The sequence below is a fragment of the Elephantulus edwardii genome, unplaced genomic scaffold (genome assembly GCF_000299155.1).
Source record: "Elephantulus edwardii isolate Elephantulus edwardi_28Jun2011 unplaced genomic scaffold, EleEdw1.0 scaffold00186, whole genome shotgun sequence".
NCBI lineage: Eukaryota > Metazoa > Chordata > Mammalia > Macroscelidea > Macroscelididae > Elephantulus > Elephantulus edwardii.
In genome coordinates this window covers 4,477,746-4,503,632 of record NW_006399936.1, presented here as the reverse complement: position 1 = coordinate 4,503,632, position 25,887 = coordinate 4,477,746, and the positions used below count along the sequence as shown (strand labels likewise).

Here is a 25,887-nt window from a genome sequence, read left to right as displayed (position 1 = left end):
AGTGGAAGAGGGGCGGGGTGCGGGGAGAGAGAGAGAGAGAGAGATGGATTGACATAGTGCCTGGAACAGTAGATTCGAGCATATCAGAGGTCAGGAGAATCGTGCAGGGTGGCACAATGTTCAGATCTGTTTTCAGAATCACTATGAGTCGTAACAACAACAGCAAAACCAGCAATTTAAAAAGAAAACACCACAAACAAACAAAACAACAAACCTGATGGTTCCTTCTTTTTTTATTTTATTTTATTTTTTTAATAATTTTAATGAACATTTACACAGAATTTGGATTTCCATTCATTCATTGCTGCACTTCTCTTCCCGCCAGCCCTCTCCCCCCGCCCCCCAGTTCGCTCCTCTCTTTCAAAAGTAAAAGAAAGACTCCCTCCCTGGTACACAATCCCCCCCGCACCCGTCCCACCACCCCAAGTACATTCCACTGTGCAACCTTAATTGTGGACTCTTGTGGCAACCATAATACCCTATCATACATCGCTTTTAAATTATTCAGTCCCTCATCTGTTTCAGTGCAGTATACACAATTTATCCAGTTTTTCTCAGTCTTACCCCCACCCTGATCTCAGTCCCATTTTACAGCAGTGGCACCATGCAATATTTGCCCTTTTGCGACTGAGATATTTCACTCAGCTGAGTGATGGTTTCTTCTTATCTAACTCCCCCAACCTTGGTAACTATTAAAGAATGTTTCTTTTCAGCCTAGATGTCAACCACAAACAAATAGTTTGAGAAGTTGTGGTCCATTCATACAATGGAATACTACGTAGCACGCAGGAGCAATGATTTTGTAAATTACTACTTAACTTGGGAAAGACTGGAGAATATTATTATGCTGAGTGAAATAACTCAGTCCCACAAGGACAAATACTGTATAAAACCATTATTGTAGGATGAGTATGAGGATTCAAGGGGGCTGGGGGATGGGATGGAAATAAAGGAGTGAGGATGGGGGGAGGGTGTTAACCATAGGGTTGCACAGTTTGATGGGTGGGTAGGATGAAGAAAATGAGAAGGATCTTTTGTGAAAAACAATGTATTCACACTTTGTAAATAAATAAGAGTAATATAAAAAAAATAAAGACTGTTTCTGTATACATGTAATCTTTTCTTGAGGTTGAGGGGTTTTTTTTATAATAGTGGGCTTATAGAATGTGGTTTTTTTTGGTGATTGATTTCTTTCACTCCACATAATGTCCTCTACATTTATTCATGTTATATAAGGCTTTGTGAATTATTCATTGGTTTGAAGTGTTATGCAGTATTCTGTTGTGTGAATGTACCATAGTTTATCCATTCAGCTGTTGATGAGCATTTGAGTTGTTTCTGTGTCTTTGCTATTTATTGTAAATAATGCTGCAATCAGCTTGGGTGTGCATGCATCAGTTTGTGTTGCAGGTCTTATTTCTTTTAGAAAACATATCTAGTAGTGTAATTTCTTGATCCAATGTTATTTCTGTTTCCACCTTTCAGAAGATATGTTTTCCATGGTGGTTTTGACATTTTGCAGTCCAACAGCAATGTGAGATTTCCATTCTTTTCACACCTTTGCCAATATTTGCTGTTTTCTATCTTATTGAACTCTACTCTTGTTGCTGGGGTGAAATGAGATCTCATTGTTGTTTCCATGTGCTAATTGAGCTCATGGAAACTTATCCATAGACTTAGAAGCCAGTGCCTGTTCAGCAAAAGGGAATACTGCAAGGCTTAAAATCAGGAAAGCTGTGTGTAAGGGTTGTATCCTTTCTCCAAATGTATCCAATATGTAAACTGAGCAAATCATTCAAGAAGCTAGACTGTATTGAAGAAGGGTATGGCATCAAGACTGGAGGAAGCATCACCAGCCTGCATTATGCAGACAAAGCAATCTTGTTTGCAAAGAGTGAAGAGATCTTGAGACACTTGTTGAAGATGATCAAAGACTACAGCTGTCAATATGGATTGCATCTCAGCATCAAGAAAACCAAAATCCAAAACCACCGGACCAATAGGAAACATTGTGATATGTGGTGAAATGATTTAACAATTTCCTTTTACTTGGATCCATAATCAGCCCCCATGATACAAGGAGTAGAGAAATCAAAAGACATGTTGCACTGGGAAAATCTGCTGTCAAGGATCCCTTTAAAGTTCTAAAGAGCAAGAAAGTCAGTTTAAAGATAAAGATGCATCTGACCCAACACATGACAGTAACAGTTAGTTGCTATAAATATAAAAGGTGGTCAATGAATTAGGATACCAGAGGAAGAACTGATGTCTTTGAACAGTTGTGTTAGCAACGAGCACTGAATATCCCACTTTACAATGCACCTCTTGTTCCAGATTGTTGTCATATAGATAATGCTTAGTCATATATTCCTTTCAGATTGCTTTTCCCCTCACCAGTTCCAATACAGTACTCATTACCTATTCACTTTCCCCCTATTCTTGCCCAACCCCCATGTCAGTCCTATTTTATAACAATGATGTCTGTAGTAGTTGTCCTTTTGTGACTATAACCCCCACGTCAGTACTGTTTTATAATAATGATGTTATGCAATATTTGTCCTTTTGTGATTATGACTGTGAAATATTCTGTGAGATATTTAATTCAGCATTGTGTCTTCCTGGCTCACCTATGTTGTGCAATGTTTTACAAGGTCATTATTTTTCAGTGCTGTGTAATATTCCATAGTGTGAATGTACCACTGTTTTTCTGTCCATTCTTTCAACTCTGTTGATGGACACTAGGGTTGCTTCCCTCTTTTTGCTATTTGATATTCTTTTGATGCTTCCTGTAGCATTTACTAGTTTGCTCATGTTGTTGTTTTTGTTGTGTACTATTGAGTCAGAACCGACCCATAGTTAACCCTCTGGTGGGTTTTCAGAGGCAGTTAATCCCAAGGAGGAGGTTGCTCATCCTTCTCCTGTGGAGCATCTGGTGGCCTTGAACTACATGCCTTTGGGATTGCAGCACAGCTTCTTTCCACTAGGTCTCAGAGCTCCCTATTTTGCTCATAGAATCCTTCAATATCATGCCTCAAAGTTTTGCACATTTTGTTATAATACTTTGTCTTGTCTTGAGCTGTCCTTTGAAATAATCTATTCAGCTCTATTACTTCAGTATTCATTCCCCTTGTTTTGGCTTCTTTTCATTCCAGTGCAACTTTCAGAGTCTCTTCTGACATCCACTTTGGTCTTTTCTTTCTTCCTTGACTTTATAGAGACATTTAGTGATGATGTCCTTGATGTCATCATACAATTTGTCTGGTCAGTATTGTTATTGTGCCAAATTATCCCTGAGATGGTTTTTAAATTAGGTAGGAGAGACTCAAAGATGTATTTTAGTTCTCATGGATTTGTTTTCGTTTTCTTCACCTTCAGTTTGCACTTGCCTTTGAGTAGTTGACAGTCTGTTCCGTCATCAGCCCTTGACCTTATTTTGACTGCTGATGTTGAGCTTCTTCAGTGTATCTTACCAACAGATAGAGTCAATCTGGTTCTTGTGTAGTCTGTTAGATGAAGTTCATGTATATAGTCACCGTTTATGCGTTTTAAGTAAAGGATTTGCAATAAATAAATCATTGATTGGACAAAATCCTATTCGTTGTACAAAACTACCCATAATTATTACACGCTTTTACAAGAAATCCCAAGAGGTTTACCCCATTTTTGCTTTTCATTACATTTTCGTCTCACTACCATGGACCAATTAATTTTTTTCCAACGTAAGAGAAGTTCTTTTTGAACTCAGATTCTAATGTTTAAATTGTTGAGTTATTACATTAATTTACTAAGTTGCATAAATTTTGTTAAATTAGCATGTAAAATCTAAAGAGGAAGTTTAGTGTTGTGGTTAATAATAAAGGCTTTGGGATCAAACATACTTAATTTGAGTTCAGACTGTAATACTCCTTGATTTTAAACAAAGTCTTGAGCTTTTGGTAATTCAGATTCCTCACTGGTAAAATATGTCTAATATTTGCAACTAGGCTACTCCTGGGAGGCAAGGATTCTGAAGCTTCATCTGACATAGTTTGGATATATTGCAAAGAGGGACCAGTTCTTGAAGAGGGAGGTCATGCTTGGGAGGGCGGAGGGACAGCACAAAAGAGGAAGACCCTGAATGGGATGGATTGATTCATTTACTGGGATAACGAGACAATAAGATTGGCACAGGACAGAGCAGGGTTTAAGGCTGTTGGACATAGGGTCGTTATGAGTCTCAGGCCACTTGACGGCACATAACAATAACAACCACCACCGCATAGGGCTATAATGTGAAGATTAAATGAAACAAAAACATTTAAAAGAGTGACTGGAATGTAATAAGACCCCGAGTAATTAGGTCTTTCAAGACTTTTTCTTGTGAAATGAGTGCAAGTTTACAGAGCAAATTGCTTTTCCACTCAACAGTTCATACACATTGTGTTTCATGACATGGAATAGACCGTATAATAGAGAAGTAAAAATAAAATATGATAGAATTAAAATTTAGAATTTCTACTCTTACAACAACAACAACTCCTTTTCAGAATGAAAGGAGCTCTAGTGGCCTCATGCCAAGAAACTGCACTACAATCTCAAAGGCACATTGTTCAAATCCATCATGGGAGAAGGATGGACAATTTTCTCCCTTGTGATTTACTATCTCTGAAAACCTGCTGGAGGGTCAGCTATGGGTTGGTTCTGACTCCACGGCAGCACATAACAACAGCTCTTAGAAATACGCTGTGAAGAAAATCAAAAGACAAACCACAGAGTATGGCTATTGTGCCCGCAGAAGGGAGCCCTGACAGTCTGTAAGGATTTTCACCGCTCCTCTGACAGTTCGAATCCACTCATGGATCTGAGGGAGAGAAATGGACAATCTCCTCCCATGTGATTTGTTTCTTTGAAAGAGCCCTAGAAGGTCAGCTCTGAGTCAATTCCGACTTGATGTCAATGAGTTAGCGTTGAGGGTTTTTTCATTTTCTTCTGTTTAGATTTTTTTCTTCTCTTTTTAGCTTCCGTGGATGTTGATTGTGGATCCAAGATCTAAATAAACGGAAGGGCTTGACAGCTTTAATCTTTTCTCCATGTATGATGATGCTCTTTATTGGTCCAGTGGTGAGGATTTATATTGTGTGATGGTTTTTATTTTATTAATTGATGGGTAATTCACACTGAATGTTGTAGGCTCTGATCTTTATCAGTTAAGTGCTTTGAGTGTTTGCGTTGAGCAAGTGCAGTTCTGGCATCGTAGAACAGGCTATTAGTAGATTGCCCAATCACGGTCCTCTTCTCATTGTTCAGCTTCATTGTCCGTTCAATCCAGCTTCTTGGATTATTTGCCTGATATACAGACTGAATAAATTATTTTTTAAAAAAACTTATTATTAATTTCAATGAAAACTTCCAGAGACTTTGGATTTCCATTCACTCATTGTTGCACTTTTCTCCCCGCCCAACCATCCCCAGGCTGAATAAATTCTGAATGAATACAACCTTGACACATATTTTCCCCTTGTTCTGTTCAAACAGCTAGCAATCTCCAAGTCTGTATACAATTAACTTCCTCATGAGTACAATAAAGTGTCTTGAAATGCCTATTCTTTACAAAAGGAAGCTCTGGTCATCTGGTGGCAAGGAGTTACGCTGCCAGCCCAAGGGCACGTAGTTCAAATCCACCAGTTGCTCCGTGGGAGAAAGATGGGCAATCATTCTCCTCCCACGCAATTTATTGCTGCTGCAAACCTGCTGCAGAGTTAGCTAGGAGTCAGTTCTGACTCGACAACACATAGCAACAATTACGAAATGCTTTGTAATGCAATCTGTAATTTAGTGTGATTCCCACAGTAAAATGCATTTGTATAATCAGTAATACATAGATAAAAATCTTTCTGGTCTCAGCCAAGATGTATCATATCAGTAAGGATATCCCACACCACACACCCTTTTCTGAATGTGGCTTGAATTTCTGGCAATTCTCTGTTTATTTGCTGTTACTGCTCCAGTTTTTGAATGATGTTCAGAAAAAAAAAAGGATTACTACTCAGTAATAAAAAGGTTTAAACTACTGATGCAAGTAAGTACATGGATGAATCTCAGATTCTTTATGCCAAGTGAAAGAAACCATTTATATGGCATTCTGGAAAATTTAAGACCACAGAATTGGAGGGGAAAAAAAACATTGTTGCTCTGAGCTAGAGGTGGGATAAAATACAGACTATGAAAACACAGTACACTTTTAGAGAGTGATAGATCTGTTTTATTTCTTGATTTGAGGTATTATTGTATGAGTAGGCTTTTTCTTTTTATTCACAAAGCTACATCTAAATAGGTTGAATTTTATAATATGTAATTATATATTAATTAAAAAGTGAAAATAATGTCAGACACGGTTCTACAAATCTAATTAATGTTTCGAAGCAATGTTACATTGTAAATGTTGTAAAAATTCTCCTTTTACAGATAAAGAAGCTGAAAGACAGAAAGGTTAAGTGACTTTTCCAGGGTCATGGACCTATTAAATAGGATTTCATTTCAGAGTCTTTGTTCTTAGCCAATAGGATTTGCTCTCTAAGCGTATTCATCAAAGTCTGCTGCATGCAGATGGTGTTCTGTCAAGAGCATGACATGTAGGGACTGGACTGTCACAGCCCCTATCTAGTGCACAGTGTACTCCTTACTGTGATACATGGTTCAGACAAATCTTTCTGGGAAGAAGGACAGCCAGAGAGGCTCTTTAGAGTGAGGGTGGTAGGAAACTGCTTTAGGTATTTTGCACATTTTGTCAAGAAGGATCAAGCTTTTTTTACTATACTTGTTTATTTACAAAATTTGAATACATTGTTTTTCAGACCAGATTCTTGCAATATCCCTCAGCCCCTCACCCATCAAATTGTACAACCCCATGATTAATTCCCCCCACCTGCACATCCTCATCCCTCTGCTTCCAGCCTCCCCCCAACTTTGGATCGTCATGATCATTCTACAATAATGATTATGAAAAAGATATATATTTATATACTGTATAAAAATATATACAGTATTTGTCCTTGTGGGACTTAGTTCATTCAGCATAATGCTCTCCAGTCCCTCCCAAGTTAGGTAATAATTTATAAAATCAGTGCTCCTGTGTGCTGCGTAGTATTCCATTGTGTGAATGTACCGTAATTTGTCAATCCATTTGATTGTGGTTGGACATCTGGGCTGTTTCCATAGTCTTGTGATGGTGAGTAATGCTGCAAAGAACATCGGTGTCCAAGTCCCCGTTTGTGCCTCAGTTCGCATTTTACCAGGGGATATTCCAAGCAGTGGGATGAATAGCTGGGTCAGATGGAATGTCTATGTTCAGATTCTTAAGGAAGCGCCAGACTGCCTTCCAGAATGGTTGTACAAGGGGGACCAACCTTTGCTGATACCACCATGTGCGGTAAAAGGAGGGAGTCAGCATGGATGAGGAAACACCTCATAGATGTGAGTTGGCACCGATGACTGCAACAGTGGTCTCACACAACGCAGCAATGTGAGGACAGTGCAGCCCTGGGAAGCATTTCGATTTGTTGTATGTGGGTTCTATGAGTAAGAATTGATCCCATGGCACCTAACAGCAACGGTAGCATTCAGACTTAATGAGTATTTACAAATTGAAACCCACAGTTTAAAGCCAGCACCATAGAGTGAGGTTCTTCTGCTCGTTTCCTCCTGCAAATCTTGCGCCAGCCTTGGATAGGTCTGCAGATCTTTGAAAATCATGATGTACATTGCCGAGAGAACACAGAACCCTGTGGTCGGATTGCATGCTGAGGGACTGTTCACTTTTATCTTGTAGTGTACAGATTCTAGCAAACATCCAATTATTTATGTTACATCAACAGGAAAATTATTCAAGGAGTTATTATATAGAACTTGGCATGGGAACTTATTTGGAATAATAGTGGTATTTCCTTTGCCAGTTGTAGGAACTTTTCATCTTATTTGGAAACTTAGCAGGAGCATCAATTCATTAGTCACATTAGGGAAAATGAGCTTTGCATCTGGCCAAATAGAAGGTGAAATGATGGGTGGAAGAGCTCTGCACGTCTCCCTAAATTTATTACCTCGCTTGGGAGGGACTGGAGAGCATCAGGCTGAGGGAACGGACTCAGTCCTTCAAGGACAAATAGTGAATAAAACCATCAGTGTAGAATGAGTATGAGGATCCAAGGGGGGAGTGGACGGTGAAAATAGAGGTGTGAGGATGTGTGTGTGTGTGTGTGTGTGTGTGTGTCTGTGTGTGAGGGTGGATTAATCATGGGGTTGTATGGGTGGATGAGAGAAATTGGAAGAATCTGGTCTGATAAACAATGTATTCAAATTTTGTAAATAAACTAGTATAATAAAAAAGAATATAGGTATAGCAATTTTTTTTATAAACCATTCTATTCAATGTTAATCAACTTTGTTCCCATTGATGTCTCACATTAGTACTTGATGTCTCACATTAGTACTTATTTTCTGAAAAATTGTTTTGCTTATGTAAGTCAAACATGCCCTTAAGGGGGGAAAAAAAAGTAAATAAAACAGCAGTGGAAAAAAATGTAACAGTTAATAAAATTTTTAAGAATAAATAATTTTTGAAATATTCATCTTTAATATATTTTCAAAATTTCTTCTAATAATTTTCTGTTTATATAATTAAGATCATAAATGATACATTTCTTTATACTGCTTTTAGCAATTTTTTAAAAAGACTCATGGAGGTCTTGACATTTCAAGAAGTTGAAAAAATAAAGGCCTTCTTCATCCAGAGCCCTAAAGAAAGCTCTTGCCTAGAACCAGCATCGTGAGTTCATACTTCAAGCCCCCTCAGTGGGGAGAAAAGAAATTTCTGTTTATTAAAGCTGAAAAAAAATGAATTTATCCATCTGTCTTCTTAACAGATATTAAATACTTTTAAGAATTTTTTTAAAATCCATTATAAAATTTTAGAAAATAAAAAAAGCATAAAAGCTATGAAAAGGCTTCTACAATCTATTAATGTTTAGAGTATTTCCTTCTAATACCTCTCCCCTCAACCTCTTGTATTATTGCTGAGTCTTTTTGGTTATTTGGCTGTTTTTCCCAAACTTAAGATCATAGTATACATCTTAACTTGCGTTCTGGTTGTTTAGCCTAGTAGAATGCCACATGCATCATTTCATATCGCTAAATACTCTTCTGGAACATGATTTTAATGGTATATTTCATTGTATAGCCATACCATAATTTATCCTACAAATCCCTTGTTGTGAATCAGTATGTAAGGAAATTTCTTACTATTATGAATAATATAATAGCATCATATGTGCATTTATGAGTATTTCCTTTGGATATATTCCTAGCATAGAATTATTGGGGGAGAGCCCATAAACAGTTTTACAAGCCTTTTGATACATCTTGTCAAATTGCCCTCCAGAAAGGATGAAACAATTTATCCTCCTTCCATCAGTGAGCTTATTCTCTCACAACACCCTTGACAGCAGGAGGCCTTCCATATATAATGTTATTCTTTGTCAATTTGATAGATGAATAATGGCATTTCATTGTTGTTTTAATTTGCATCTATTTGATTACAAAATAGACTGATTCTTTAGGCCTATATTATTCATTTGTATTTGTTGTTTTTTGATGGGGTTGAAGGGAAGCTGTCAATTTATGTCTCCTTCTTGATTTTTAATTGCATATACCTGGGTTTTCTTCACCTACTAGTCCATTAAGGTTTGAAGAATATTTAACATACTAACTTTTACACACGAATGGTAGCAAGCAACTCTGAGGGTGGTGTAGGATTTGATAGGGTTCAGATCGGTTTTTCAGGGGGTGGCTATGAGTCAAAATGGACTTGAGGGTACCTGACAACAACAAGAAGACCATGCATAGAAAATATTCTTGTAAAAGAAATCTCAAACTACTAGCATTGATTATGTCTAGAGACTAGGGTGAATGAAAGCAAGAAGTATTAGTGACTCTCAGTTTGACTCCCCAGCTTGATCCCTTTTCCCAGCCTTGTTCTCACTACCTCCTGGGAGGTTTACCTCTCAGCACTTCCTAATCAGAGCTCTTATTCTCCAAAGGGCAAGAAGAAAGAGGAGTCAGGTCTTCAGCCCTCTACAGGACTCCTTGCCTGCCTGCCTGCCTGCCTGAGATTCTGTTTGTTATTGTGTGCCTTGAAATCAGCCAACTCATAGCTGACTGGCTGATGCTTTAGTGGGTTTTCCGGGGCTGTAAATCCCACAGGAGGAGAGAGCCCATCTTTTTCCCAAGTGGAACATGATTATTACTTTGTAATAAATAGAAATGAAGTTACACGGATGCACTTTGAAAAGATGCTGAGTTAAATGAGTCTGTCACAAATCGAAAAAACACTGTATGGTTTTACTTGAGATATAGGTGACTCTTTGGCACCTTACAAAAACAACAACAATATGTGAATTAAGCAAAAGTAAAGAAACTAAGATATTAACGGTTACCAAGGTTTGTGGGGAAGGGCAAAGGGGCAGTTTTAATGAAGGGATGTTGAATTTATGTTGATGGTGGTAGGATCGTTTGGAAAAGGGATAATGATAGTAGTTGCACAATCTGAATTTCACATGTAGAAATTGTTGAATTGGTGAATATTTTGTTGTGTTTATTTTCACTGCAATAAAAAATTTTTAAAAATCTCTGGAGGAAGGATACATTTTAAAAATATTTTTTAAAAGTCATTAAAAAAATCCTCTTAAAATTAAAAGCCACATGGCATTCAATACAGCATGAAAGTCCAACTCAGATTAATAAAAGCATCATATACCAGCAAGCCTGTAGCAGCATTGCTTGTAATAGCAAAAATAAGTGCCAATGACAAAGAAAGGGTTGAAAATTGTATATTACAGAAGGCTCTGCAGCCTCTTGGAGAATGAATTGTAGCTATAACAGAAGGTTTTGTGGTGTGTGTTTTTTGTGAAGCATTGTTGGATGAAATATGTTTTATATGATTGCATTTTTATTAAGCTAACAGTGACAGAAATGTATGTGTACATGTGTGTGTGTAAATTTGCAAAGAGTTACATAAAAATGGAGAAAGGCAGAGAATTTATACTGCTTTTCTACCATAGGTTTTTAGGTTAGGGGATTTGGGAGTCAGGTTAGAAACATACTATAATACACAAGAAATGCTCATATAATTATCTATCTCCATTTTATATATATATATACACATATATTTCTATACCTTATATACACATTATATATATATGTGTGTGTGTGTGTATATATATATATATATATATATATATAGAGAGAGAGAGAGAGAGAGAGAGAGAGAGAGAGGTATACTTTTTCCTAGACATACCTACATATGTATGCATAGGTAGGTTAGGAGAAAAAAACTACACCTGTATCAACTGATTCATAGAGCTATGCATACTAGAGGTTAGGAAATCAAGTTTCATTGTAATGTGTAAATAAGCAACAAAGAAAATATCTGTGCTGCTGTGTGTATACATAAGGTGCATTTGTGTAGCTTAGAAGAAAATCACAGTAAGATACCTTCCAATTTGTTCATTGTTGGGAGATGGTGAAGAGGAGAAGCCAAGTCAAGTGGGAAAATCATGGGGTTTGTGTGTATATATCTTGGAGAAGGACACGATGCTTGAAAAGGTGGAGGGTCAACATAAGAGAGGAAGATCCACAACAAGATAGATTGACACAGTGACTTAGCATGGGCTCAAGTGTGTCGGAGATGGTGAGGGTGGCACGGGATAGGGTAGATTTCAGACGCATTGTTCCTAGAGTTGTTAAGAATTGCAGTCAACTCAACAGTACATAATAGCAAATAAAACTATTGACTTATTTCAATAATAGTATTTGTAGTCTGAAAACACAGTATTTTTTAAAAGCAGGAGAGAAACTGGAACGCAGGGCTATGCTTGAGGAATATAGTCATTGTTGCTGATTCAATTCCCACTTGCAGCAACCCTTGAGAACAGTCAAGTTGTCCCATAGACTTTCTGGGGCTCCATTCTTCACAGAAACAGGCTGTCACATCAAGGAAGGAAGATACGAACATTGTCTGGGGAAAAATTGGCTAGAACGAATAGGAATAGGCATTGAAAATAGACTTTGGAAGATGAGCACTTTTTTCATGAGTAGAAAAGTAAGCAAAAAGCATTTCAGGTAGAGCAAACAGTATGTGCAAAGCTACAAGATGCTCTGCTGGAAAAGGAGGGGTAATCTCTTCCTGTACCAGTCAGATCTGATTTGATGGTACACACACAAAATAATAAAATTTTAAAATATAAAATTAAATAAGACTGGAGAGAAGGAAAAACTTTGAGACTGTAGCACAGCCCACACCATACTTGGGAATTTTTATGGTGGCTCAAAGGTTCTCAACCTTAACACTGTTGACATTTGGACCAGATAATGCTTTGTTGTGTGTGGGGTTACTGTCCTGTGTTCTGTACGACATCTGGCAGATCCCCAGACTCAAGCTTCTTACCTACTAAAAATAGTAGCAATACCCTCCATTACTTGAAATCTAAAAATATTTTCAGATGTTGCTAAATATCTCCTTGGAGACAACCCAACCCTCTTTCCCACTTACCAACTCACTATTGAAGTACAACCCCATAGCTCATTAGAAGGAAGCAGTTGGCATTATGCTGAGTGAAATATCTCAGTCACAAAAGGACAAATACTGCATAGTGTCACTGTTGTAAACCAGGATTGACATAGGGGTTGGGGGGAGACTGAGAAAGATGGGATAAATTATGTATACTGCATTGAAAAAAAATGAGACAGAAAACTATTTTAAAAGGTACATATGATTAGTTATTATTGTCATGACAGGAGTCCAGAGCGAAGGCTACATAGTGGAGTGGACTTGAGGGGAGGAATTATATAACAAGGAAAGAATTTTTCTTTTACTTTTCAAAGAGAAGAATGAACTGGAGGAGAGAGGTGGGCAAGGAGAAAAGTGCAACAATGAATGAATGGAAATCCAAAAATCTTTATAAATTTTCATTAAAATTAATAATAATTAATAATAATAATAATAAAGAAGGAAGCAATTGAATAGCCAGATTCATATCGATTCTTAAATTTTCTGGTGGAGGAGCTATTGGAGGGAATCAGCTAAGGAGGCAGGAGTGATTGAGAAGAGCTGTGAAGAGAGCACATGGAGAATATTGGTCACACAACAGGAAGATGCTTCCCTCCTAACGTCATGTCAAGTCTTGTCATCTCAGTCCCCTCCTCTCTTGTCTTAGCTTGGGCTGACCTTGTGATCTCTCTCCTTGTCCACCTGCTCTGATCTCCCACCCTCCAAGCCATTCTCCATCTTGAAAGTTCCTAGAAGCAAACTAAAACACTGGACCAATTGGCAGCATCAGGATGGATGGTGAAGAGATTGAGATTGTACACAGCTTTAGTTTGCTTGGCTCCACAGTCAACACTCTTGACACCAGTAGCCAGGAAATTAAAAGGAGTATTGCCATGGGAATGTCTGCTGTTAGGGACCTCTCCAAAGTACTGAAGAACAATGGTGTCTCTCTGAAGACTAAGGTGCATTTGATACAGGCCATGGTCTTCACAATCACTTGTTATGCATCAGAGAGTTGGACAATGACCAAGGAGGATAGAAGGAGAATTGATGCCTTTGAGCTGTGGTGCTGGAGAAGAGTAGTGAGAGTACCATGGACTGCTAGGAAAACAAACAGATTTGTCCTGGAAAGGGTTAAACCAGGCTGCTCCTTGGAGGCAAGGATTCTGAGGCTCTGTCTAACATTCTTTGGACATGTTGTGAGGAGAGACCAGTCCTTGGAGAAGGACATCATGCTTGGGAGGGACAGTGCAGGAGGGGAAGACCCTCTATGAGGTGGATTGATTCAGTGACTGGGATAATCGGGATGGGAGTGTCAGAGACAGTGCAATTGGCACAGAACAGAGCAGGGTTTAGGGCTGTTGTACATAGGGTCGCTATGAGTCGCAAGCGACTCGATGGCACATAACAACAACAACAACAACATCAAAACCTATTCATTTCCAGCTGAAACCAGTTGTCAGCTTTAACTCTATTATGTGTCAGAGTAGAATTATACTTACTGGAGTTTTTAAATGGCTGATTTGTTCTGAGGCAGACCGCCAGACTTTTCTTCTAACTGTCTCTGGATGGACTTTTTCTCATATAGCAACCAATACATTAACCGGCAATTTTCCACTTAGTAACCAATGTATTAACCATTTGCCCCAGCTCACAGCTCCATATATGGCTTTTTAACTGGCCCGATTCAGAAGAGTCTCAGTGTGAAGAACAAGGTCTTTCCTGAGCTGCATCCTACCTGTTTCCCTTGTCTCCTGTAAATGTCCAGGCCACACCTCATGAAAGTTACTTGCAGTCTCTTGAATGTAACTAAGCCTTACTTAACAACTTCCTCTGAGCTCGGAATTCTTTTTCTCCTTTCTCATAACTGTTAAGACTTACTGAAAACCTTCTCCTGCCCATCTTGGAATATCCCCGAGGATGCATCGTCTATGTTTCTTTTTGTGATGGTCGTCATGCTAATTGTAAGACGCTAGTAATGTTCCTGTGCCCATTTTCTGTGTTGTCACTAATCTTTCTAGCCCAGTGCCTGGGATACAGTGAGCACTTGAACATTTTGATAGAACAAACTGGGGATAGAGGCCGGAGGGATATTTAATAGGAGAAACTAATAACAGGCAGAAATACGGCTCCACAAAGTCAAGAAAGTAAATTTTGTGAAAACCACTACACTGCATAAGGCAGACCTCACCAGAGAAGAAAAACTCAAATATTTTACACTAAAAAAAAAACCCAACCAAACCCAAAACCCTAAAATTTTCCAATAGGAAATACTTCCAATAGGAAAGTGGTAAGCGTGAACTCTATTAAAAGCAGAAAACTTCCTAGACCCAGGAAAATAAGGCAGTTTCATCACGTTCTGCTTCTCACAGGTGTCCTAAACCAGCCACCATCCATGCCCATACTTCACTTCCCCATCTCTTCTGTGACATGATCACTAAAGAAAGGTCCTAGAGAAAAAAAATACTGTGAAATAGAAATGGGTTTGATGTCTGCCCCCCTGCTACCCATCTGATCTTTACCCTTCAGAGTCATGAATGAAATGTTCACCACACACTCCTATGAGGTTAGCGAGCGCTAGCACAGAAATTGTTTAGGCCCAAATGTTACCCGAGTCCTACGTTACCCGATTTGCTCAAATGACTTCGACCCAACCAGTTGAATCTGGAAAGTCTTTTGAGCCCAAATGAACCAAACCTAATCTGCAGAGTCAGGCAGTGGTGGGAGAAAGTGAACCATATAGAATTACAGTGTTATCCCAGGGGGTTTTGGTGGCCTAGTCCACAGGGAAAAACTTAATCTAGAAATCCAGTGTTTTCCCAACAGAGCAGCTCTAAATCTCACTGACTCTTCATGTAGTCTGTATGTCTCAAAAAAGGAATTTCTTGTATTAGCTTCATTTTAAGCAGTATTTAATAAAGTTCTATTCAGGGCAGTTATTTATTGGGATATAATATACCAGCATTGTTGTCGTTGTCATGTACTATAGAGTTGGAATCGACCCATAGCTGACCTTCCAGTGGGTTTTCAGAGGCCGTTTTCAGAGACTGCCCATCCTTGTTCTGTGGAGCGGCTGGTCACCTTGAACTATATACCTTAGAGATTGCAGCACAGCTTTTTGTCACTAGGCCACTAGAGCTCCAGTGACAATTTAAAGAGATTCCTTACCTACAAGAAAAGCAATTATTGCAGAAGCAAAAAGAGACTTGGAAAGGTAGAAAGAATTAGTAGTGAAGCCAGTAAACAAGAGAGCCTTCCAGAAGAGGTGTGTCATAAGAATACAAACAATTCGGCAGCAGCTGCCCTCGCCATGACCCGCGGTAACCAGCCGGAGCTCGCCCTCCAGAAGAATATGAAAAAGCAGAGTCACTCGGTTAAGGGAAAACACCGAGATGACGGCCTTTCCGTCGCTGCCCACAAGCAGAGGGACAAGCAGAGATCATGCAACAGAAGCAGAAAAAGGGCAAAGGAGAAGAAGGAGGAACCCAAATAGCTTGGTGGCTTCGTGTCCAACCCTCTTGCCTGCCCTTCGCCTGTGTGCCTGGAGCCAGTCCCACCACGCTTGCTCTGCTCCCGTTTCCTTCTGTAGTGCTCCCAGCTCCCCGCACCCGTGGCCTTCCCTTTGTCCTGAGTGTGCAGTGAGTCCCTTTTGTGCTTCCTTCCCCTCAGGTAGCCCCTTCCGTCTGGGCCACACCTGGGGGTGAGGGGGTTATCCCTTCCCAGTGTTTTTTATTCCTGTGGGGCTCACCCCCAAGTATTAAAAGTAGATTTGTAAAAAAAAAAAAAATACAACCAATTCTTGGATCAAAGCAAGTCTTAGGTTAGAAGCCATGAAATTTTAACAGTATTTGTTCTCCAGGCATGTTTCTCTTTCTTGGCTCCCAAATAAATATCCATAATGTTTTCTAAAATCATTGATCATTATAAACAATGAAAACGAGAAAATAATGATATACACCCTCTCTTGATGAGCTCTGGTGGCCTAATGGTAAGAATCTGTACTGCAATCCTGAAGGCACGTGGTTCAAATTGGCCAACTGCTTCACAAGAGAAGGGTGGGCGATTGCTACCTCCGAAAGCCCACCAGAGGGTGAGCTATGGGTTGGTTCCATCTCGGTGGTACACAATAACAACAACTTTCTCTTGATAGGGTTTACTGGACCAGAAACTAAGAATAAAGCAAATCGCCCACAGTGTGTGTGTGTGTGTGTGTGTGTGTGTGTGTGTGTGTGCAAGCGCGCGCGCGCGTGGCCCTGTGTGTGTGTGTGTGTGGATGTGAGCGCGCCCGTCCATGTCTCTGTGTGCGTGTGTGTCTGTATCTCTGTGTGTGTGTCTCTCTGCGTGCGATTATGTTACTGTTATTAGATGCTGTTGTTTACGACAAATAATGATCCTATGAACAACAGATTTGAACCCTCCTGCGCTATTATGATCTCTGTGTTGGTCAAGTCAACTGTGGTAGCCACCGTGCCAATCCGGCTCTGTGAGGTTCCTCTCTTGAGCTGACTCCATCCATAAGTTAATGTTGAAGCCCTTGAGTCTAGTGCAATGCACAGGGGCCTCTGTGAACAACAGACCTGGACCCTGTTCTATCCTGTGCCATCCGCAACATCTGAGAGATAGTTGAACCCATTGCTGCAGTTACGGGGTCAGTAGATCTTGCTAATGATCTTCCTCTCTTTTTTCACTGGCCCTCCACCTTTACAAGCGTGAAGTTTCATCTCACATACTTTGGGCACATGGCCAGGAGGGACCAGTCCTTGGAGAATGGTGGAGGGACAACGCAGGAGAGGAAGACCCTGGATGAGATGAATTGACAGGGTAACCGGGGAAATGGAATTAGGAGTGTGTTGGAGTCGGTGAGACTGACTCGGGATAGGGCAGAGTTCAGAGCTGTTTTGCTATGACTGCACGTAACAATAACAACAATTGTAGAGATGAGCTAGAGTGAACTAGGTAGATGAGCTTCGTTTGTTTTATGGGGGTGTTGTTGTTGCTGTTGCTTTGAATGCCTAACTGATGCTTCAAGAGGATCTTCAAGAATCTGGAGTCAGTACAAATTTGTGGAATCTCTGCACATCCCTCTGGGGATCCCATCTTCTCCAGAATGCTGGCTCATCCAGAGAAGCCACAGGAATCGTGTAAGACTGAGGCCATGTGGGAGTCCGGAGAATGGGCTGGAAATTCAGAAAGCTTTGCTCCAGTATCTCAAGCATGCTGGTTAATGTGCCTCACATGCAGTGACTGTTTCATGGATTAAAGAAAAGAGCAATATAGCATTTTAACCTCAATTCTCCTAGAAAAGATAATCATCAACCAAACCTAGAATTGATTTCTTTTACTAGTTCAATACTTAATGTAACATGTTAAGCAACAGGATTTTACAATTCACTAGTCCTTCACTTACAGGGAATTAAACAATAAAAATCCTTCTCCCAAACACCAAAAGCCAAGGCCAGGCACTAATAAGTGAGTGAACTGATCGAGTGGTTCAGTCAGCACATTGATTTGTTGTTTTTCCAAAGACCTGCTTCTTTGTAATATGCAGGGTATGCTTAATAAATGCTGAGAACTCTTTCCTCTGACCTTCTCTAATTTCTTCTCTGCTTCCTCCTTCTTCCCAAGCCCGAGGCTCAGGAAAACACATAGGCTATGCTGCTAACACTTCTAGTCTAGATGAAAAGACAGCAATAGCCTAAGATCTCTGAAATAATAGCATTTACAAATAGAGTTTATACAAATCAAATGTGTGGATGTAAAAAGAGGAGCCCTTTGATTCTTGTAATGTTCTTGTGAAATACCTAACACTTATAGCCTAATGATAGAATCTATTTTTATAAGGAAAATGAGCCACATTGAGCATAAGCTAACAATGTAAGGTCTGCCTGGGTAATGAGTGACAGCTAGAATTTGAACCCAAATACTCTTGCGTGAGTCTTCTACCTAAACTCTTATGCTATGCCGTTCCTCTATCTACCAGTGATCCTAAAGAAAGATTGGCTACCTTTGGTCAATCCCTATCCATCGGCACGATTAAGAGAATGGAGTTTGGTAGGCACTCAGTGGATAGCTGCTTAGTGACTTCCTTCAGAGCATATTTCTATTGTAATGTGACCTAATGTACAGCCAGGAATGAGGCAGATATGTAGAGTGGAAAATGACGGCACTCAGTTGCCTCAGAGACCACAGTTTATAAACTTATAAACTGCTAATGCTTTATGGAGTTCTATAAAGGGCTTATGGATCCTCCAGGACCAGGCAGGGAAAGGCTTGCCTTGATATGAAGAGTTGTTGAAGACAGATCAGCAAGTAACTTCATATCCTGCCCAATCTCAAGAAAATCTTCAACTGTGAGCCAAGATCAGGGGTTGGAGTGGAAGGGCAACTATCTACAGAAATGTCTGATGTGCAGTCAATTATTGATGTGGCTTTTTTGTCTCACATGACTAGGTGGTTGTTGCTGCTGTTAGGTGTCGTGGTGTTGAGTATGACTCATAGTGACCTTAGGGAAAACAGATCTGAGCCCTGTCTTATCCTCATCAGCTCTGACATACTTGACTCCATTCCTGCAGTCACTCTGTCAATCGGTCTTGTTTTGCTCTCTACACAGACCCTCCACCTCTCCAAGGAATAGTCTCTCCTAGCAACATGCACGGAGTATGTGAGACAAAGCGTTGCTATTTTTGCCTCCAAGGAGGATTCTGGCAGCACTTTCTCTAAGACTTATCTGTTTATTCTTTTGGCAGTCCGTAGAATATTTAGTATTCTTCGCCAATGTCTCAACTCAAAGACATCAATTCTTCTTCTGTCATCCTTACTCATTGTCCAGCTCTCTGAAGCAAAGCAAGTGAATGAAACGGTCATGCCTTGAGTCATGCACATCTTAGTTTTGAAACCGATGTCATTGCTCCTCAGTTATTTGAAGAGGTCCCTAAGAACGGCTTAGGGATGACAAAGAAGAATTGATAACTTTGAGTTGTGGTGCTGGAGAAAAGCATTGAGCAAACCATAGACTGCTAAGAAAATAAACAGGCCTGGTCCTAGAGAGGGTAAAACCAGGCTGCTCCTTGGGCACAAGGATTTGGATGCTCTTTCCGACTGACTTTGGACATGTTGCCAGGAGGGACCAGTCCTTGGAGAAGGACCTCGTGCTTGGAAGGGTGGAGGGATGGTGCAGGAGAAGACGACCTTAGATGAAATGGATTGACCCAGTGATTGGGGTAATGGAGGGTAGGTGTTTCAGAGACAATGAAGTTGGCTCAGAATAGGGATGCATTCAGAGTTGTTGTCCATAGGGCCGCCATGAGTCGCAGGTGACTCAATGGCATGTAACAACAACATCAATGTGCTAAATGGTAAACAAAGTATTTGTTATGTCAGCAAATATCCTATGACCCTTAAAGTGTGGTCTGTATTTTGTGAGGAAGATCAGAGTCTAAGTAAATCCCCAAGATCACACAGCGATTAGGTACCAGAGCCAGGATTTGAACCCAACTGTCTTGAGTCCGAGACTCATCATGGCAATAGTCATCTTAATGGACGCCAGCCTCCTTGCCATAACTTCCTGAACTCTGACTTGATAACCCTGGCTGCTCCTTGCATCATCCATTTAGGTCCTCATGGACAAATTTTGATACAGAATATGCTTTCTCAGATACTGGTGTCTGGTCATCTTTGCTTCCAGTCTGGCTGTGTGCCCTATATTGCATCTGCTGAATCCCAAAGAAAGGATCACAGATTTTCTCTTCACCCTCGGTAAAAAAGACAAAGAAAAATTGAGGCTAGGAGATTTTATGAATAAAATCTACCTTTGCTTGACAGGAATAGATTCCCCTCCATATCTCTTGACTATCCACTTGCTTGGTTGATTCCTGTGTGTATTAAGGACTTCACCTGAATCTTGAAATGGACACTCCAACTCTTACACACTCATTATTGTCATTTCTAACACCTCTGCTATCATAACGCTCTATTTTTAATCTATTTTACCATTCACCACACAGTTCAGTGACACGCTTGTTTATATATCTGATTCTTCCTTTAAAATATGGGTTATATATAGGCAGGAATGAGAACAGATAACTATATATGTACACACACATGCATACATATGGCACAAGATATGACTTAAAAGTAGCTTCTGGATGAGTGAACAAGTGAATGAATGTCCAGAGGGAAGAAGCAGATAATTCTCACTGATATTTTCTTGGAAAGCACTGACTTTAAACACTGGCCAAAAAAAGTTGATATACAAAAATAAGTTCTCAGTTAATACATATAAAAGGCTATGAGTCTAGAAAGGAAAATATTGGTAGAGAGAACATCATAAAGGTTTTCTCCGGACAATTAAACAGTTTCAGACTTACTGAAAGATTGCCTTACCTTGAGGTACAGAACAGGGGTAGACATGTACACCCGTCCTGCCTCTTTCCACGCATGAGATGAAAATGTAGATAGCTAAACACTGCCTCCCCCCCTTAAAAAAATTCTGTTTTGGAGCTACACTTAGGATTTTGTGGGTTTTCCTTGGTTTTTTAAATTATTATTATTGTTGTTACTGTTGTTTTCTTGTTTTTCTGTTTTAACAATCTAGTATATTCCACACACTCTGGACCATCCACTAAGTGCTTATACATATTAAATAACTCATTTAATTATCATAGCTACTATAAAAGGTAAGAGCTCTAATTCATCCTCCTATTATAGATGAGGAAGCTGAGGCACAGAAAGGTTGTGTTACAGGCTCAAGGTCAGTGGATGCTATGTGCTGGACGCAAAACCTAACGGGAAGATGTCTTACCACGATTCTGATGGATCTGCAAATCTTTGATCTAAGGTACTACTGTTGTTGCTGTATAATTGACTTTGATTTTGACTCCCGGTGAACCTATGTGTACGAGGGTCTAACCATTTCATAGGATTTTCAGGAGTATAGTCTTTCAGAAGCAAATCACTAGACTTGTCTTTCGAGGTTCCCTTTGGGGTGTTCAAGCCACTTCAATTCTAGAATGAGTCAACTTAAAGCAGAATCTTTGAATGGCACTTAACAACAACAGCATGGAAAGAGATCAGTTGGCCTAGTGGACAGAAAGTGATGCTACCAAGCCAAAGGTGGGCAACTCTAATCTGCAGCATTCAGGCCTGTTTTTAATTGGTTTTGGTCAGATATTCTTCTAGGTCGTATAGCCCTGGTCTATCCACTTGCCATACAGAGGTAACTCGTGGTTACTGTGAAGCTGAACACTGTGACACTGATGTGTCAAACGTGATAATGATTACCCATGGTGGACAGCGTTTGGTGAAGCTCCCCGATTAAAACAAGCTTGGAAGCAGGAGTGGCATCCACTTCCGAAATAGCTTGCCTCTGGAAACCCTATGAACCTGGAGAAAGGATGAAAGTTATACAAGGTTCAGGTCTTTTGTTCATAGGGTCGTTATGAGTCGCCTAAGACTTGATGGCACTTAAAAACAACAACAAAGCAGAATAGTCTACAAAGGGCCAAGTCGGCTGGGAAAGAAGTATTCTCAATCTTCATGGGTTACTCATACGGCTTTCACTGCTCTATGAGCTCCGGGATCCTGCATTATTTAACTGTTGTCCACAGGCCTGCTGGGTCCTTACTGTGAAAGAATGAAGGTCAGAGAACTCTTCGCATTAAGGTTTGAATCAATCCCCTCTGTCATTTTACCATACTTTGGACTGTACCCGGCACACGGTAGCTAGTCAATAATGTTTGAATAATCACATTAGTAAGCGAATGCATTTCTTTATCACCGAAGTCTTGTCAAAGGGCTTGTCTTTGAGATGGCAATAGAAAACATTATATTAATTTTTTTCTTATCTGGTTGATAGAGAATGAAATCCAGCCTGACTCAGAGTGCTAGTCATGTGTAAATGGAGCAATGTCTGATTTTTGTAGTTGTTGTTGTTGTTATGTGCCGTCAAGTCACTTGTGACTCATAACAACCCTATGTACAACAGCCCTAAACTCTGCTCTGTCCTGTGCCAATCACACTGTCTCTGATACACCCTCCCAATTACCCTACTCACTGAATCAACCCACCTCATAGAGGGTCTTCCCCTCCTGCGCTGTCCCTCCACCCTCCAAGCATGATGTCCTTCTCCAAGGACTTGTCCCTCCCTACAACATCTCCAAAGTATGTCAGAGGAAGCCCCAGAATCCTTGCCTCCAAGGAGCCACCCGGTTTAACCCTTTCCAGGACAAATCTGTTTGTTTTCCTAGCAGTCCATGGTACCCTCAATACTCTTCTCCAGCACCACAGCTCAAAGGCATCAATTCTCCTTCTATCCTCCTTGGTCATTGTCTAACTCTCTGATGCATAACAAGTGATTGCAAAGACCATGGCCTGTATCAGGCGTACCTTAGTTTCCAAAGAGACACCATTGCTCTTCCGTACTTTGGAGAGGTCCCTAACAGCAGACTTTCCCATGGCAATGCTCCTTTTAATTTCCTGGCTTCCGGTGCCAAGAGTGTTGGCTGTGGAGCCAAGCAAAACTAAAGCTGTGATATTCTGGGACCCACAGGGAAGAACAGTCTGGAAGGAAAGGACCTAGGAAGTGGTCTGAATTTAGATCCAAAGATGCCTGACAGAGGACTTCAACCTAAGAAAGAAAGCCTGGGGGTGAGAGGGTAAAATATCCCGGAAAAGGGACCCTGGGGTGTGTCTGATTTATGGAGCAAAGCCGCTTAGACCTGAGTGGCCCTTGGAGAGCACATGTCAAGATGAAGACGCGTTCTAGGGGAATAAGAAAGAAGTCGTGAGCATGAATGAGGTGATTCTCCTTTCAGGCCATTCTTCCACAACAGCGGTGATTTAAGAGAAGATGAGGAATTTTTGTCATGTGATTTATTCTATGTCGGCAGTTTCTCTCTTGGAAAAGATATGGTCCCAGTTCACATTCTATTTAGTGCACCGCTCCAACTTTCAAGTGAAAAAAACAAGGCAGCTGCACCCTGCCTGTGGGGTGAAAGAACATTTTCTTTGTGTGCAAACAATGAGCAAAGGGACGTGTTTGTTTTCACCTGGAGGGCGAGGAGCACGCCTTCCTGTTTTTCTTTCCATTTGAATTGCTAACTCAGTGCCTGAATGGACTGGACCTGGACGTTATGAACTCTAGGCTGGACATTTATTAGCTGAGTGGATTTACTCTTTTAATCTCTGCCATCCTCATATTTAATTTTTACTCCATTAGGTCCTGGTACTTGTCTGCCACCATTTGTCTTATGGAGTTTGACACCAGACAGAACCTGGATTCAGGTACTTCCTTCTGGACACTAAATTGTAGTTATTGTTGGGTGTCATCGAGTTGAGTACAACTCATAGCGACCCAATGAACAACAGATCTGAACCTTGTACTATCGTGTGCCAACCTCACAATCTCTGACACAATCTCTGTCCATTGCTGCAGTCATTGTGTCAGTCCAGCTGGTTCACTGTCCCTCCACCTTCCAAGCATAAGATCTTTCTCCAAGAAATAGCCTCTCTTAGCAATGTGCCCCAAGCATGTAAGACAGAGCTTCACCATCTTTGCCTCCAAGGGGCACGCTGGCTGTACCCACCTTCTCTAAGACATATCTGTTTGTTCTTTTGGCAGTCAGTAGTGGCATCCACTTCCATAATAGCTTGCCTCCGGAAACCCTATGGACTTGGAGAGAGGATGAAAGGCACCCAAGCGTCAAGGACTCTCCTTCATAGGGTCTCTATGAGTCGCATGCGACTCAACGGCACTTAACAACAACAACAACAACAACAGTATATTCAATACTCTCCTCCAACAACACAGTTCAAGGGCATCATTTTTTCTCCTGCCTTCTTTATTCATTGTCCAGCTCTCACATCCATAACAAGCGATAGAAAAGACCATAATCTGAACCAGGCACACCTTAATCCTCAAATTAGCATCATTTCTCCTCAGTAATTTGGATAGGTCCCAGGTTACAGACTTTCCTAGTGCAATCTGTCTCCCGATATCCTGACGCCTAAGTTGTTGACAGTTTCAATCTTTTCTCCATCTATCTTGATGTTGCCTATCAGTCCACTAATAAGAATTTTTGTTTCCTTGATGTTGAGATACAATCCATATTGAAGGCTGAAGTGTTTGATCTTCTGGCTTTACGGCAGGAATTTTATGTTAAAGGAAAACAGTGTTGCCTACCCCCCTTTCTGCTGACTTCAGATACCTGGGCTTGAACACATCACACAAGTTCTTCATAAATATTTGTAGATATACTAACCTCTCAAATGAAATTAGATTTAAGTTCTAACCTTCACTTTAGCTAACAAATGCATAGATCTGTTCTTTTCCAACTGATATTCTACTAATTCACCCAGCATAAGAAGGCTGGGAGTTTATATTTGCAATGATCTTTAGTCTCCCCAGTGGCAGTGTGTTGTCTGACTGTGTTGAAGTGGTGGAAGGTAAGGCACACTATGTGAGCCTGCCTCGTTCTGTGGATGGCCTGTTAGGAAGGACGCTGAGGTGGTAACTTCTCACTTGGGTTCAAGGGTCAAAACAGAAGACTTGGAATCATGGGAAATTGAGCCCAATTTCAGATTTTTTTTCCATGTCAAATTTTTCATTGTTGCTCGGTGCCATAGACTCAACTATAGCTCATAGCAACCCTGTGAACAACAGAGCTGCATCCTGTCCTGTCCAGTGCTGTCCACATCCTCTCTGCCACACTTGAGCCTGTTGTTACAGTCACAGTGGTGATCCATCTCATCGAGAATTGTCCCCTCCTTCAAAGACCGTCCACTTTGCCAAGCATGATGTCAATCTCCAAGGATCGGCCTCTCCTAATATAATGACAAAGTGTATGAGATGAGATTTTACCACACTTCCCTCTAAGGACTTCCCCCACAGGCCACACCCTCTCCAAGACATAATTCTTTGCAATGTTGGCAATCCAGGGGCTATTTAGGACACTAACATCTCAACTCAATTCTTCCATCATCTTTATTCACTGTCCCACTCTCAGATGCATACCAAGTCATTGAAAAGGCCGTGCCTGAATCAGACACTTCTTAAGTTTAAAACAGGTGTCACTGGGCCTCAATAAGCTGAATCGAGCATATCCTAGTCTTTAAACTGACATCCTTGCTCTTTAATACTTAGGAATAAACAGCTACCAAGTGCCTACGAGGTACTAACGGCACCTTCAAGGCTAAGTACACTGGTTCAAAGCCATGATATTTTAAATGTTTCAGATGCATGTGGAAGTTGGAAGATGAATAAAGAAACCAAAAAAAGAATTCATGCCTTTTGACTGTGGTGTTGGTCAAAGAAT

General features: G+C 40.4%; 1 pseudogene; it reads left to right on the top strand.

The window, feature by feature from the left end:
- Positions 1 to 15,887: 15,887 nt before the first annotated feature.
- Positions 15,888 to 16,070, top strand: LOC102875592 (annotated as a pseudogene).
- The last annotated feature ends 9,817 nt before the right edge of the window (positions 16,071 to 25,887 follow it).